Source organism: Oryctolagus cuniculus, chromosome 13 (genome assembly GCF_964237555.1).
Source record: "Oryctolagus cuniculus chromosome 13, mOryCun1.1, whole genome shotgun sequence".
Classification (NCBI taxonomy): domain Eukaryota; kingdom Metazoa; phylum Chordata; class Mammalia; order Lagomorpha; family Leporidae; genus Oryctolagus; species Oryctolagus cuniculus.
The window spans coordinates 89910558-89927959 of NC_091444.1; the positions used below are offsets into that span (position 1 = coordinate 89910558).

Consider the following 17402-nt stretch of genomic DNA (forward strand, 5'->3'; position numbering starts at 1 on the left):
AAAAGTCTATGCAATGAATTTGGAAAAAGTATTTCTGCTATAAATCAGTCTTCAATTCCCATGAATAGACTCACAAATGAGAAAACATGCATGCATAGAAAAGTTTTGTACCATAAATTATCTCTAGATGGTAAACTAATATATCACACAAAAGAAAAATCATGAGTGTAATGGAATTGGGAAACCCTTTGCTATAAGGCAGATTTCCAGAAAGCTTAGCAAGATTACAGAAAAGTCTCTGAAAATGTAACACGTCTGAAAGATTTGTTGGCATCACAAAGTGGAGGATAGCTCAAGTGCATGTGTTTTTGTGACCTGGCATCCAAATTGATATCTCTTTTTCTTTGATGAATTCCTTGTTTATTTATTTAACAGATTTAGAGACAAAGGATTCCTGCCCATTGATTTACTACTATATGCCCACAATTGCCATGGTAAGGTCTATGGCAAAAACTGAGTGCTGAGGGCTGTGAATCTGATTCATCACTGATAACACTGAAGACATTGGTTCCTGGTTCTTATGCTGCTATGCATGGAAATGTTTCTCTAATTTCATTTTCAAATAGTTCATTGTTAATATAAAGAAATGCTTCTAATTTTTAAAATTTCATTTAAATAATTTGTGATTAATGTGTACTAGTCATGCATTATTACAGGGTGTAGTGCAATATTTGCACACATTTATGCAGTAAAAACTGATCAAGCTAAGCAACTACAGTTTTATTAATTTTTTAAAGATTTATTTATTTGAAAGACAGAGTTACAGAGAGAAGTAGCAGCAGAGAGAGAGAGAGGTCTTCCTCTGCTGGTTCACTCCCCAGATGGCCGCAATGGCCGGAGCTCTGCCAATCTGGTGCCAGGAACCAGGAGCTTCTTCCAGATCTTCCACTTGGGTGCAGGGACCCAAGGACTTCGGCCATCTTCTACTGCTTTCCCAGGCCATAGCAGAGAGTTGGATCAGAAGAGGAGCAGCCAGGAGTAGAACTGGTACACACATGGGATGCTGGTGCTTCAGGCCAGGCCGTTAGCCCACTGTGCCACAATGCTGGCCCCCAAGCAACTACAGTTTCTAATTCTTCTCCATGATTTGAGACTACCAGCTCCTCTCTTTCAGTTTTTTACACAGAACCTAATATGGTTGAATGTAGTCATCTCATTATATTATGGGACACCAGAAGTTCTTTCTGCCTCTTTGTATTTTGTTACCTATTATCCAATCCCCCTCTATCCCTAGCTGCTTCCCTTCTCAGCCTCTAGTAATCACAGTTCTGTGTTCAGATCCATTATTTTCTTTCACTTCCACATGTGACAAGGACCAGGTGACATTTGTGTTCCTGCTTCTGGCTTATTTCAATTAATTTAATAATATTTTGTTCTTTTTTGTATCTAAATGAAGTTCCCCTGTCCATTTTTTTTCATTGATGGACAGCTAGATTGGTTGCAAATCCTGGCTGCAGTGAACTGTGTTATAGTGGCTGTATTATGGGAAAATTGCTGTATCTTTGATATGCTCTCCTCCTTTCCTTCTAATAAAATTTCCTTATTATATATAACCAAGAGCAAGATAACTCTCAAATGGTAGGTCAATTTTTATCTTTATTTTAAATTTTTGTTATTTATTTGAAAGAGTTACAATAGAGTTAGAGACACAGAGAGGTCCTCCATTAGCTGGTTCACTCTACAGATGACTACAAAGGCCAGAGCTATGCCATTCTGAAGCCTGGAGACAGGAGCTTCCTCTGGGTCTCCCACATGGGTGCATGGGCCCAAGACTTGGGCCATCTTCTACTGCTATCCCAGGAGATAGCAGAGAGCTGGATTGGAAGAAGAGCAACTGGAACTAGAACTGGCACCCAAATGGGATGCTGGCCCTTCAGGCCAGGGCTTTAACTCACTGCACAACAGTGCCGGCCCCAATTTTTATCCTTTTTAAAGAATGACCATACTGTTCTGCATAACATCTGTACTAATTTGTGTTTTCACCCACCATATATGAAGGTTTTCTTTTCCCATATGCTCTCTAGCATTTGTTATTTTTTATCATTTTGGCATAAAGATGATATAGTATTGTTCATGTTTTTGTGTATTTTGAAATCAGTTAATTTGTTTATTAAATCTTTGTTTATTTGAAAGGTGGATTTAGAGAGAGAGGGAAAGACAGAGATAGCTTTCATCTGCTGGCTCACACCCCAGAGAGTTTCAACAGTTGAGTCTGGGGCATGCTGCAGTCAGGAGCTTCATCCAAGTCTCCCACGTGAGTGGCAAGGACCCAAGTCCTTCGTCCATCTTCTGCTGGTTTCCCAGGTGTTTAGCAGTGAGCTAAATTGGAAGTGGAGATTCCTAAACTCAAAGTGGAATTCACATGATATGCTGGCCTCACAGATTGCAGCTTACCCCACTTAGCCACAATGCCAGCCCCTCTATCAATTTAATTCCTCAAAAATAGGTCAGTAATGTTGGCATCTATCTCATTTTGTTTTTTCTCTGTTATTATTCAACTTATTGATGTCTTATTTTTGTTCACATTATTCCTCTCAATTGCTCTACCTGAGGTGAGTAGGGCTGCTGTGTTGCTTAAATGCAGTGTATGCTTTAGATTACTCATTTACTGAGTGCATGTCATTCACATAGCACTTCACTGAAGTTCTACTATGTCCCAAATCCTCTTCTAGGCACAGAATTCAGACCACTTTTCTCTTAGGCCTAGATCTTGCCTTTAACATACTACTTGGAATTTAGTAGCTCATGAAATCTGCAGACTGCATAAATGAAAATATTTTGAGGGCTGCGCTTTTGTGGAGGAACTTCATAGGAGACCGAAGGAATAAAATAAATCAAAAGTATCCACAGTATATAGGATATATACTATTTTACAAGTCACAGAGAAGAGGAAGAAGAAGGAAAGTAGTGAGACTAGAAAGTTTGTGGCAAGACTAACAGGCACTGGTCAAGGACTTAATAAGCCCATTAGGAAAGCAGTAAGGTTTCTTTACTTCCCTGTAGACTCTGCTCTCCAGAGGTGAACAGGGTCCTCTAAACCCACTTGCTGCACACACAAACACCTGAGTGTTGTATTCTCCCACAGGTGTTGGAGACTGATATGGTGTTCTGATTTATATTTACATAATGGCTAGTGACATCGGGCATATTCACATGTTTTGACCATTTACATTTCTTCTGAGAAATGTCTATTCAGGTCCTTGCCTGTTTCTTCACTGTATCTTTTGGAGTTTTTCCAATTCATGTAAATGTTCTGGAAATCTGTAAACATTCAGAGTTTTAATTTGTCCTGCCATTCTGTTCATTGTATCTACACTCTGATGTTTACTTTGTTGTGAAAAAGTATCTTAGTTTGATATACTCAAATGTCTCTGTTTTTATTTTTGTGACTATTGTTATTGGAATCTTACCCAAAAGCTATTGTCTGTTGACAATATTTAGAGTTTCCCTATGTTTACTTGGGTTTGGGTCTTATGATTAGATTTTTAATTCACTGTGAGTTCACTTTCACATAGTGTAAGAGATGTTGGAGTCTATTTTCAGGCTTCTACATATGGATAATCAAGTTCCTCTGCACCACTTGTGAAAGAGATTCTTCTTTCTCCAGTTCATTTTAGTTCCTTTGTTAAATATGAGTTGCTGGTAGAAATTTGGGTTTATTTCTATGCTACCTATTCTTTTCCATGAACTATGTGTCTGTTATTCTGTCAGTACTAACACTTCTTCTTTTTGGTTTTTTTTTTTTTTTTGCAGTTTATTTATTTATTTGAAAGGTGGAGTCACAGAGAGGTAGAGGCAGAGAGAGAGAGGTCTTCCATCCACTGGTTTACTCCCCAAATGGCCACAATGGCCGGAGCTGTGTTGATCTGAATCCAAGTGTCAGGAGCTTCTTCCAGGTCTCTATGCAGGGGCCCAAAGACTTTGGCCATTTTCTACTTTTTTCTCAGGCTATACCAGAGAGGGGTATAAGAAGTGGAACAGCTGGGAAACATACTGGCACCCATATGAGATGCTGGCACTGCAGACAGTGACTACCTGCTTTGTCATAGTGCTGACCCCTGTAATATGTCTTAAAATATGGTGTGATGTCTCCAACTTTTTTTTGCTTTATAATATTGCTTTAGATGTTAAGCATCTCTCATGTTTCTATATGAATTTTAGCATCATTTTTTCTAGCTCTGAGAAGAACATCATTGGTATGTTGATTGGGATTGCATTGAATTTGCAAATTGCTTTTGGTAGTATGGACATTTTGATATTATTCTTCCCATTCACAAACATAAGTTTTCTGTGAGACTGTCAAAAAGCCTTGACAAAAATTGGACTTTATTACACAAAAATTCATCACTTTTTGGGATCATTTAAATCCATATTTTTGCACTAATATTTGATAAATAATGAAAGACTTTCTCTGAGCACTTTAGTAGGAGAAATTAAAATATTTATTTTATCAATTTCTTCAAATATTGTTTAGATGTGATATTCAAATATTGTTTAGAGCCATTGTCTGTATTCCCTCTAAATTAGGATCTTTTTGCTTTTTACCTGTTAAACTTGTACCTTGATTCAGCAACCCTTTTTAATGTAACGTAAACTGAAAATGTCATTTCATAAGCTAAAAAATGACAAGAAGGAAAAAGAAGGGAGGGAGGTTGAGTATATAATTATGTTCTCTGAATTTTTTCTATAAACCATATTGAATCTTTTAAAAGCTAATTAAAATTAAAACTCTAAATTGGACCATTATGACCAGTATTTAAAACAAGTGATTAAAAACTGTAGATGTCTTCAATTTTGATTATCATTCTTATTTAGAATATCTGAAAGAAATCCAGATTCTCACTTTAAAATATACCAGTGTGTTAGAATTCAGTATTAAATGACTTTGTTTAAAAGTGTTATTTAATCTATTGCTTTAAGTGGTAATACTATGGCCATTGTAAAACAAAATCCCTATCATTTTTCATAAAACAGAAAGGGCCTTTAAAACATCATCACTAAAAATATTAAGAGACCTAAAATATAACATTCTTAAAACCCAAGTGATACCATTCAAAATTTTCAAATATGCAGGGATAGTTCATGTCAAGTAACTAAATGATTGTTAAGTGTATATATGTAATGGTTTCTATAAATTCTTTTGGCAAGGGCTGGCACTGTGACATAGTGGGTGAGGCTGCCACCTGCAGTGCTGGTATTCCATAGGGGCATCAGTTCAAGACCTGGCTGCTCCACTTCCTATCCAGCTCTCTGCTATGGCCTGGGAAAGCACTATAAAATGGTCCAAGTCCTTGGGCCCCTGCACCAACATAGGAGACCAGGAAGAGGCTCCTGGCTCCTGCCTTCCAGTCGGCACAGCTCCAGCCATGGAGGCCAACTGTGGAGTGAACCAGTGAATGGAAGACCACTCTCTCTGCCTCTCCTTCTCTCTGTGTGTAATTCTGACTTTCAAATAATATAAACAAATCTTTAAAAAATTCTTTTGGCAAATAGATGAAGCTATTTGTTATACATTTCAAATAAATAGCAAACATACTAGAAAAATATATTGAATAAAATTTAAGCAACTCATAGCTATACACAGAAATTTCTCACCATAACAACATAGCAACCACTAAATTTCCAAACTTATTTTTCCACAACTTAGAATCTTTAACTCCAGAAGGAGTACGAAATTGACAGAACAGTGGCCTATGTATCAGGATACCTAATGCGAATACAGAATTATCCCTGCTACAACTTACCTATGTGACCTTCAACAATTCACTTTACTTCTCTGGGCCTTGGCATTTAGCATCCTCATGTGATAAAGGAGGCTTGGATAAGATCAGTTGTACTCTATCTTGAGACTTCAAGGATATCTCAGTTTCCAAACAGGCACCTTAGGGTAAAGTAAAACTTTAGATCAAAGCTTATATTTTTAAATATAAATATATTTTAAACTGTTTCTACAACTAGTACAAAACAGCACATTCAAATCTGTACCATGCCACTTTTCAATATTTGGGAATAATTAATGCATCATTTTAGAGCATTGTCTTGAGGCCAGTGCTGTGGTGTAGCCAGTAAAGCCACTGCATGCAGTGTGGGCATCCCATATGGAGGCCGGTTCAAGTCCCAGCTGCTCCACTTTCCATCCAGCTCTCTGCTCTAGCCTGCGAGAACAGGCTGAATCTGCATGGGAGACCCTGAAGAGGTCCTGGCTCCTGGCTTCCGATTGGCATATCTCTGACCTTTTAGGCCATCTGGGGAGTGAACCAGCAGATGGAGGACCTCTCTCTCTCTCTCTTCCTCTTGTTCACTATCTGTGTAACTCTGACTTCCAAATAAATAAATCTTTTAAAAAATCAAAAGAATATCGTCTTGCACACAGTGAACCACTAAGTACAAGATATTATTAGTAATATTAGATTGAAATATTGAAATAAACTAGGCAATAAGCCTTAAGATGCAAATTAATACCAAGAAATATAATCTCAAATTTCTGTGTTCAACAAGGTAGTCTCTTTTTCACTACTAACTTTATACTGAGTAAGATATTTTGTTAAGAGTAAATTTATCGGGGGCCAGCGCCGTGGCTCACTTGGTTAATTCTCTGCCTGTGGTGCTGGTATCCCATATGGGCAAAGGGTTCTAGTCCTGGTTGCTCCTCTTTCAGTCCAGCTCTCTGCTATGGCCCAGGAAGGCAGTGGAGGATGGCCCAAGTGCTTGGGCCCTGCACCCGCATGGGAGACCAGGAGAAAGCACCTGACTCTGGGCTTCAGATGGGCACAGCTCCAACTGTGGTGGCCATTTGGGGAGTGAACCAATGGAAGGAAGGAAGACCTTTCTGTCTTTCTCACTGTCTATAACTCTACCTGTCAAATAAAAAAAATTAGTTTTTTATAAAAACTTTAGTATTGAAAAGGTTCTAAAATCCCTCTAATTCTAAATGTCTGTGACTGCTAACTCATTTGCACATATTGCATTCTTTACATCTGGGTAATCATGATAATTCACTTTTAAATGATTAACAGTCTGCTGTTATATATAAATACATGCTTTTCCGAAAATCATACAATAAGCAGGCTACATACTTTACTTCAAGTAAAACTGCCATACCCAGTCCTACAATTGTAAATAAGACAGTTTCAATTGTTCAGCATTATCAATTATAAATTCCAATAGTGTAGCAATAGTCATAAGAATAAAGGGGCCGAAGCTGTGGCGTAGCAAGTAAAGCTGTAGCTTGCAGTGCCGACATCCCACATGGGTGCCAGTTCAAGTCCTGGCTACTCAAATTACTATCCAGCTTTTTAGGCAAGTAAGACTTACTATCCAGCAGTAGAGGATGGCCCAGGCCCTTGGGCTCCTGCACTTGCAAAGGAGACCCAAAAGAAGATGAAGGCTCCTGGCTTTGGATCGGCACAGCTCCAGCCATAGTGGCCAAATGGGGAGTGAACCAGTGGTTCAAAGACTGCTCTCTCTCTCTCTCTCTCCTTCTCTGTGTGTGTAACTCTGACTTTCAAGTAAAATAAATGAATCTTTTTTAAAAAGGATGAAATAAAAAGGAAGATGGAGATTACAAAATTGTTTAACTTTTATTTAATAAATATAAATTTCCAAAGTACAGCTTTTGGATTACAGTGGCTTCCCCTACCCCATAAGTTCCCTGGCACCCATAACCCTCCTATTTCCTGCTCCCTTTCCCATCCCAGAACATTACAAAATTTTATGAAGGACATTTGTACAGTAAACAAATATACTGATTTCTAATGTAATATTTGAATACTTGAAGCAGCAAGGCTAAGTACTTCTTTGCCAAAATAACATGTTTTGTCCAGTGTAAAACCCATTTTCCATCCCAATACACAAAGGGATTTGGGGCAATAAGGAAAAAAGAAGTCCACACATGCAGAAATTTTAAGCAAAACAAAACAGAGAATGCACTTAGTTTCATGTAAATCACATGAGAATTAATAGTATTCCACCAATTTCCAACAAATATTTTTAACTTTAATGAATGCATGAATTTTCAGTTACATAGCAGAAAACTTCTACCCTCTCCCATAAAACTGAAAGAGAAACTTTTTAAAAGTAAAAACTGATGAAAGAATTCTGCAATACATGTTAATGTTAAGTAGCCCAGCAGAGTTTATTTAGAAATACAAACACACACACAGAAAATAAATACATTAAAATCTTACTGAATAGTTCAGTAATAGTTCAGGATCCAATATAGTGTGCAAAAGATTCTGGATTTCCCAGTCACTTTGTATAGGAAATGATGTGCTTTGCTATGTAGCATGTAACTTTAGATTCCTGAACACCTATACTTTGCTTCTTACCCTGAGTCCCAGCAAATACAGGAACACAGCTGTTGAATCATTCATTTTCTGGATTTGGGAATATCAAAGAATTAATGAGTATAGAAAGTTGTACAGCAGAGACCAAGAATATCCAAGGGAGGTCAGTAAAATCAATTGAACAAGTCAAAATACTATGAATGTATACTGAATGCTCTGTTTTTAATATGTCTTACTTACCTACAAAGACATGAGGGCTATTTCTCTCTCTCTTAATACAACTAAGGAGAAGATATCACCAATGCTCGAGAAAAATGAATACACAGCAGAGCTAATACAAAATCCCAAAAATCCAAAATAGAAAAACTGGATATGCACTCCTTACACACACCCTGAAGTGGCAATGAAGTAGAACAAATCTAAAATTAGAAAAAATTCTTTTTTTAAAGATTTATTTATTTATTTGAAAGTCAGAGTTACACAGAGAGAGGCAGAGAAGAGAAAGGGGTCTTCCATCCACTGGTTCACTCCCCAGTTGACTGCAATGGCCAGAGTTGTGCTGATCCAAAGCCAGGAGCAAGGAGCTTCTTCCAGGTCTCCCACATGGGTGCAGGGGCCCAGGACTTGGGCCATCTTCTACTGCTTTCCCAGGCTATAGCAGAGATCTGGATCCATATGAGATGCCAGCACTGCAAGTGGTGGCTCTACCCACTACACCACACTACTGGCCCCAAAAATTCTTGTCAAATTAAGAACATTTAACCTTTGTTTTAGAATGAATTATTAAAATATCTAAACTGGGGGAATACATAATTTCCTTCTTTAGAAATCAGAAGAGAAAAAGAACACTTCAAGGCTACTGTGACACCACACAGAAGGAATGGAGAATCATGACCTCAATTAGCCTAGGGACAGAATAAAAGGGAGGGAAATAGGAACAACAGAATTAAGATGAATAAGCTTTGACAGCTGAGAGAATCTGAATGTAAAGAAAAGGCATGCAGTTAACTGAAACAATAGAGATAAGTCTGAGAGGAAAAAACATTGTTAAGACATATTAATGGGGCCAGAGCTGTGGCTTAGTAAAGTCAAAAAAATCTAAAATTTGTATTTAAATTATATAATTAAAAAAGATTTAAAAAAAAGATGTTCAATCTTAAGTCTCTACAGCATAAGATATACATCAATTTTCCCAGGTTCTATTTGCATTTATTAACAAAGTTTCATGAGTATAATCACTAGAGTGGCTTCAATAAGTCTTTTTATAAAAATTATTTTTTATTTTGACAGGCAGAGTGGACAGTGAGAGAGAGAGACAGAGAGAAAGGTCTTCCTTTTTCTGTTGGTTTACCCCCCAGTGGCTGCTGCGGCCAGCATGCTGCGGCCGGCACACTGCACTGATCCAAAGCCAGGAGCCAGGTGCTTCCTTCTGGTCTCCCATGCAGGTGCAGGGCCATCATCCACTGCACTCCTGGGCCATAGCAGAGAGCTGGACTGGAAGAGGAGCAACTGGGACAGAATCTGGCACTCCCAGCAGGACTAGAACTCGGTGTGCCTGCGCCGCAGGTGGATTAGCCTATTGAGCCATGGCGCCTGCCTCCAGTAAGTCTTAACCTGGGATGCAGCTAAATTTAACAAGGATACTCAACAGGAATTTTAGAAGAATTCCAAAATATGTATCAGAATAAAAATAAATACTTTACTTGGTACATCTCTTTTTAACTATACTATTGTCTAAATTTCCAATTGTCAAATGTACTAAAAAAATCCCAGAAGCAGCAGAGTTGGTCCAACATGATGAGGAATAAAATAAATTTTTTCAGTTACAAGTTGCCTAGAGAAAATGAGAATTCGCAGATCCCAGATTAAAATAACCAAGAAGGCCCAATAAAAGAAAACTCAATGTCTTCATACACTAACATTTATTACCTCAGATTTATTTAACAAAAAGGTGATTATTCCAGCTATATCCCATTAGGTAGCCCAATTTTACCTGCTAAATCCAGTAAAAAAAAAAAAAAGCACCTCATGATATATTACTAAAATCATATTGCTATATACCATCCACCATGTCCACTGTACCTTATACCTAATGTTAACAGATCTGATGAAAATCAATAGATAAATGATGTGTCTTAACCAAGTGTGGCAAATGTGTTTTGTTCAAAGTTTTTCCAAAAACCCCGCAGTCTCAGTTTGCCTTCACCTTGAAGACACTTCTGAGGTTTACAAATCAGTCCAGCTTCTTTGGGGCTCCCTCCAATGAAAGGGGCTAAAATCCATCAAAATAAATTCTAGGCACCGTCCTTGTGCTCCCAGTGACTTTTTCACTCTAGGGGCTCACAAACCTTCTAAATTCTTTAGATCACCTGTGATGTCCATTAGTTCTCAAAGACTATGATGCAAGTAATTTCCCCTCTTGGAACCTTGTTATTAACTGTGCTGTATGAGAAATGAAGTCTCCTACACACCTTGTGCTTACGATTCTCCAAACCATGTTGTCTGCTAGGACTTTGGCCATGAATATAGGACAGCAATACCTGAACATGATTACTGAGATCTCCTTAATAAAGCATAGACTGGGGCCAGCACTGTGGTGCAGTTGTGTAATCCTTTACCTGCAGTGCTGGCACCCCATATGTGTACCAGTTCTAGTCCCCATTTCTCCTTTTCCCATCCAGCTCTCTGCAATAGCCTGGGAAAGCAGTAGAAGTTGTTCCAAGTGCTTTGGTCCCTGCCAAAATGTGGGAGACCTGGAAGCTCCTAGCTCAGATTGGCCCAGCTCCAGACATTGCAGTCATTAGGGGAGTAAATAAGCATATGGAAGACCTTTCTCTCTGTCTCTTCCTCTCACTGTCTGTAAGTACACCTGTCAAATGCATAAATAAAATCTTTATATATATATTTACATTTATTTATATATATTTATGTATATAAATATATTCATATATAAAATATATTATAATTTAACATATAATATATTATGTGATATATAATAATTATAAACAGATAATATTATATAATTTATTATAATATTATATATATAATATATATATTATTGAGATGACTTCAATAGCCAGCGTGTGGCCAGGTTGAAGCCAGGAGCTTCTCCTGCGATGTGTGTGGCAGCAACCCAAGCACTTGGACCATCTTTCACTGCTTTTTCAATCCATTGGTAAGGAGCTGGATCAGAAATAATTATATATTTATATATAAATAATAAATTCATATATAATAATTATATATAATTATATATTACATATTTATGATAATTATATGTAATTCTATATTATGTATAGAAATATATAATATATATTATAATATATAAATATATATATGACGGGCCAAACTGTGGCATTCTCCGTTTGGCAGAAGGGACAGGCTCCAATATCTACTGTCTACGTCAGTATGTCAGTATAATGCAGGAGGTAACCCCTCTACCAAATAAGAAAAGCTATTTCAGTTCAGCTGGACATCATTCTGCTGACTGTTGACCTTATTACTGTTAGTCTGGATGCTTTCATTGGTTGCAATCCAGAGATGCAATTTTCCCATAGATATAAACATCAGCAAACATGAAAATTTGATAAGAAAAGCTTAAACTCAGAGTTATGATTAGTAACTATTTTAACAAAATTTCTCAGAACCCATCTAATCCAAACCTTGGACAATTGGGAGCTGTTGTACTTGGCCCACCCATAATCAAAATGGATTCTAAATCCTTCAACTGCAAGGAGAGTATCATAGACATTAATGCTCCAAATGGATCCAGTTCCCTGCTAATGTGTCTGGAAAAGCAGCACAGGGTGACTCAAATATTGGGGCTCCTGCACCCATGTGAGAGATCTGGAAGAAGCCCCTGGCTCCTGATATCAGTCTGGCCTAGCCACAGTCATTGCAGCCATTTGAGGAGTGAACAAACCAGGAGGAAGATCCATCTCTCCCACTCTCTCTTTCTAGTGCTGCCTTTCAAATTCATAAATAGATCTTTAAGAAAGTAGATCACTTCAATAAATTTGCCATTGCTCAGTCATGATGACTTTTACTACCTTAAGTTCTTTTTCAAAAGATTTATTTATTGGAAAGGCAGAAAGAGGAGCTGGTGGTTGTGGTGCAGTGGACAAAGCTGCTATCTGTTACATTGGCATCCTGTATGTGCACCAGTTCAAGTACCAGCTATTCCATTTCTGATCCAGCTCCTTACCAATGGACTGAAAAAGCAGGGAAAGATGGCCCAAGTGCCTGGGATGCTGCCACGCACATCAGAGGAAAAGCTCCTGGCTTCAACCTAGGCACACTCTGGCTATTAAAGTCATCTCAAAAATGAATTAGGTGGTGGAAGTTTCTGTCTCTCCCTCTCTCTGTAACTCTTTCAAATAAGTAATTAAATATTTTAATATGATAAAAAAGGCAGAGAGACACAAAGACAAAGAAAGAAGGAAAGAGAAGCAGAGAGATCTCCCATCTGCTGGTTCACTTTCTATATGACTACAACTGTGCAAGACCAGTTCTCAAGTCCCCATTTAGGTTACAGTTCTCCAAATTAGATGACAGGAATGAAAGAATTTGAGCTATTATCCATTGCTTCCCAGGGATATTAACATGAAACTGATTTGGAAGTGGAGTACCCAAAACTCAGATTAGCACTGAAATCTAGGATGTGGGCATCTGTTGTGACGGCTAACAAATTGGAAAACCTAGAGGAAAAATCAACAGATTCCTGGACATACACAATATACCACAATTGAGTCATGAAGACACATAGAAAAGCTAAACAACTCAAAAACCAAGACAGAGATTGGATGAGTAATAAAGACCCTCCCAACAAAGAAAAGTCCAGGATCAGACAGCCTCACTATTGAATTCTACAGGACTTTTAAAGAACTAATTCTTCTCAAACTATTCAACACAATTGAAAGAGAGACAATCCTCTTAAACTCCTTCTATTAATCCTGCATCGCCTTAATTCTTCAACTAGAAAAAGATACAGTGGAGAAAGAGAACTATAGAAAAATATCCCTGATGGGGGCCAGTGCCGTGGCACACTGGGTTGGTCCTCCACCCGTGGAGCCGGCATCCCATATGGGTGCCAGTTCTGTTCCCAGTTGCTCCTCTTCCAGTCCAGCTTTCTGCTCTGGTTCTGCTCTGGACTGGGAGGGCAGTGCAGGATGGCCCAAGTGCCTGGGTCCCTGCACCCACTTGGGTGACCAGGGAGATGCTCCTAACTCTGGCTTCCGATTGGACCAGCACCACCTGTTGGGCCATATGGAGAATAAACAAGCAGATAAAATACTTATGTCTCTCTTCCTCTGCTCTGCCTCTCCCTCTCTGTAACCCCAGCTTTCAAATAAATAATTCTTTTGAAAAAGTCAACAAACAATAAAGGCTGGTGGAGAGGGAGAGAAAAAGGTACCCTAACCCACAATTTTTAAATTGGTGGGAATAAAGCTAGTACAACCATTATGGAAGGCAGTATAAAAGTTCCTCAGAAATCTGAAAACAAACATACCATATGATCCTGCCATCTGACTCCTGTGAATTTATCCACATGAAATGAAATAGAATATGCATAGGCATGAGTTATCTGTACCCTCATGTTTATTACAGCTCAATTCACAATAGCTCATATGGAATCAACCCAGTTGTCTATCAACTGATGACTGGAAAAAGAATATGAGCTATATATACAGTGTAAAATACTATTCAGCCATAATTGAGAATGAAATCCTATCTTTTGTAACTAAATGGATGAACTGGAAACAAGTATGCTTCATGAAAGAAGCCAGTCCCCAAAAGAAAAATACCATATGTTTTCTCTGACTCGTGGTAATTAATATATAGACACCACTAATAAAATTTAGTCTTCATTTATGTCTCACCATATTTAATTTCTTATTTATTTTATAAGAAAATTACCATCACCATTCCTTTTTTTTAACTTTTATTTAATGAATATAAATTTCCAAAGTACAGCTTATGGATTACAATGGCTTCCCCCCCATAACGTCCCTCCCACCCTCAACCCTCCCCTCTCCCACTCCCTCTCCCCTTCCATTCACATCAACATTCATTTTCGATTCTCTTTATATACAGAAGATCAGTTTAGCATACATTAAGTAAAGATTTCAACAGTTTGCTCCCACACAGAAACATAAAGTGAAAAATAATAGATGATTTTTTAAATGATGATGAAATCAGATCAGACCTACTGTCATGTTTAATCCCAGTGAGAGTCAAGTTGGGAGTTGATAATTTCTTCTTCTTTTTGTTTTTACAGAAGATCAGTTTAGTATACATTAAGTAAAGATTTCAACAGTTTGCACCCCCATAGAAACACAAAGTGAAATATACTGTTTGAGTACTCGTTATAGCATTAAGTCTCAAGGTACAGCACGCTAAGGACAGAGATCCTACATGAGGAGTAAGTGCACAGTGACTCCTGTTGTTGACTTTACAAATTGACACTCCTGTTTATGGCATCAGTAATCTCCCCATGCTCCAGTCATGAGTTTCCAAGGCTATGGAAGCCCCTTGAGTTCTCCGACTCTTATCTTGTTTAGACAAGGTCATAGTCAAAGTGGAGGTTCTCTCCTCCCTTCAGAGAAAGGTACCTCCTTCTTTGAAGACCTGTTCTTTCCACTGGGGTCTCACTCACAGAGATCTTTCATTTAGGTCTTTTTTTTTTTGCAAGAGTGTCTTGGCTTTCCATGCCTGAAATACTCTCATGGGCTTTTCAGCCAGATCCGAATGCCTTTAGGGCTGATTCTGAGGCCAGAGTGCTGTTTAGGACATCTGCCATTCTATGAGTCTGCTGAGTATCTCACTTCCCCTGTTGGATCACTCTCCCTTTATTTATTCTATCGGTTAGTATTAGCAGGCACAAGACTTGTTTATGTGCTCCCTTTGACTGACTCTTAGTCCTTTCATTATGATCAATTGTGAATTGAAATTGATCACTTGGACTAGTGAGATGGCATTGGTACATGCCACCTTGATGGGATTGAATTGGAGTCCCTTGGTATGTTTCTAACTCTACCATTTGGGGCAAGTCAGCCTGAGCATGTCCCAAATTGTACATCTCATCCCTCTCTTATTCCCATTCTTATGTTTAACAGGGATCATATTTCAGTTAATTTTCAACACTTAAGAATAACTGTGTATTAATTACAGAATTAAACCAGTCATATTAAGTAGAGCAGACAAAAAAAAACTGCTAATAGGGATAATGTATTAAGTTGTTCACCGTTTCTCATAGTGTCCATTTCACTTCAACAGGTTTCCTTTTTGGTGTTCACTCAGTTGTCACTGATCAGGGAGAACATATGGTATTTGTCCCTTTGGGACTGGCTTATTTCACTCAGCATGATGTGTTCCAGATTCCTCCATTTTGTTGCAAATGACTGGATTTCGTTGTTTCTTACTGCGGTATAGTATTCTAAAGAGTACATATCCCATACTTTCTTTATCCAGTCTACCGTTGATGGGCATTTAGGTTTGTTCCAGGTCTTAGCTATTGTGAATTGAGCTGCAATAAACATTAGGGTGCAGACCGCTTTTTTGTCTGCCAATTTAAATTCCTTTGGGTAAATTCCAAGGAGTGGGATGGCTGGGTCGAACGGTAGGGTTATATTCAGGTTTCTGAGGAATCTCCAGACTGACTTCCATAGTGGCTTGACCAGTTTGCATTCCCACCAACAGTGGGTTAGTGTCCCTTTTTCCCCACATCCTCGCCAGCATCTGTTGTTGGTAGATTTCTGTATGTGAGCCATTCTAACCGGGGTGAGGTGAAACCTCATTGTGGTTTTGATTTGCATTTCCCTGATTGCTAGTGACCTTGAACATTTTTTCATGTGCCTGTTGGCCATTTGGATTTCCTCTTTTGAAAAGTGTCTGTTGAGGTCCTTGGCCCATCTCTTAAGTGGGTTGTTGGTTTTGTTTTTGTGGAGTTTCTTGATCTCTTTGTAGATTCTGGTTATCAACCCTTTATCTGCTGCATAGTTTGCAAATATATTTTCCCATTCTGTCGGTTGTCTCTTCACTCTCCTGACTGTTTCTTTTGCAGTACAGAAACTTCTCCATTTGATGCAATCCCAATAGTTGATTTTGGCTTTGACTGCCTGTGCCTCCTGGGTCATTTCCAGAAACTCTTTGCCTGTGCCAATATCTTGAAGGGTTTCTCCAATGTTCTCTAGTAACTTGTTGGTTCAGGTCGTAGATTTAGGTCTTTAATCCACATTGAGTGGATTTTTGTGTAAGGTGTAAGGTAGGGGTCTTGCTTCATGCTTCTGCACGTGGAAATCCAGTTTTCCCAGCACCATTTATTGAATAGACTGTCCTTGCTCCAGGAATTGGTTTTAGATTCTTGATCCAATATAAGTTGGCTGTAGATGTTTGGGTTGATTTCTGGTGTTTCCATTCTGTTCCATTGGTCTATCCATCTGTTTCTGTACCAGTACCATGCTGTTTTGATTACAACTGCCCTGTAGTATGTCCTGAAATCTGGTATTGTGATGCCTCCGGCTTTGTTTTTGTTGTACAAGATTGCTTTAGCTATTCGAGGTCTCTTGTGCCTCCATATGAATTTCAGCATCATTTTTTCTAGATCTGCGAAGAATGTCTTTGGTATCTTGATTGGGATTGCATTGAATCTATAAATTGCTTTTGGGAGAATGGACATTTTGATGATGTTGATTCTTCCAATCCATGAGCATGGAAGATTTTTCCATTTTTTGGTATCCTCTTCTATTTCTTTCTTTAAGATTTTGTAATTCTCATAGTAGAGATCTTTAACGTCCTTGGTTAAGTTTATTCCAAGGTATTTGGTTGTTTTTGTAGCTATTGTGAATGGGATTGATCTTAGCAGTTCTTTCTCAGTCATGGCATTGCTTGTGTATACAAAGGCTGTTGATTTTTGTGCATTGATTTTATATCCTGCCACTTTGCCAAACTCCTCTATGAGTTCCAATAGTCTCTTAGTAGAGTTCTTTGGATCCCCTAAGTAAAGAATCATATCATCTGCAAAGAGGGATAGTTTGACTTCTTCCTTCTCAATTTGTATTCCTTTAATTTCTTTTTCTTGTCTGATGGCTCTGGCTAAAACTTCCAGAACTATATTAA

At 38.3% G+C, this 17402-nt stretch overlaps 1 protein-coding gene across 7 annotated transcripts in view; it reads right to left on the minus strand.

Moving 5' to 3' along the window:
* LOC100341393 (putative ankyrin repeat domain-containing protein 19) overlaps positions 1-17402 on the minus strand; it is a 193149-nt gene that overhangs the window by 56424 nt on the left and 119323 nt on the right. For 6 of the 7 annotated variants that reach the window (XM_070055856.1, XM_070055850.1, XM_070055849.1 and 3 more), the window contains one exon: positions 5745-5881. The gene's annotated coding sequence lies outside the window, so the exon portion shown is untranslated. Of the gene's footprint in view, positions 1-180; positions 4616-5744; positions 5882-17402 lie in introns of those variants that run through there. The other variant, XM_070055851.1, reaches the window with a different exon arrangement.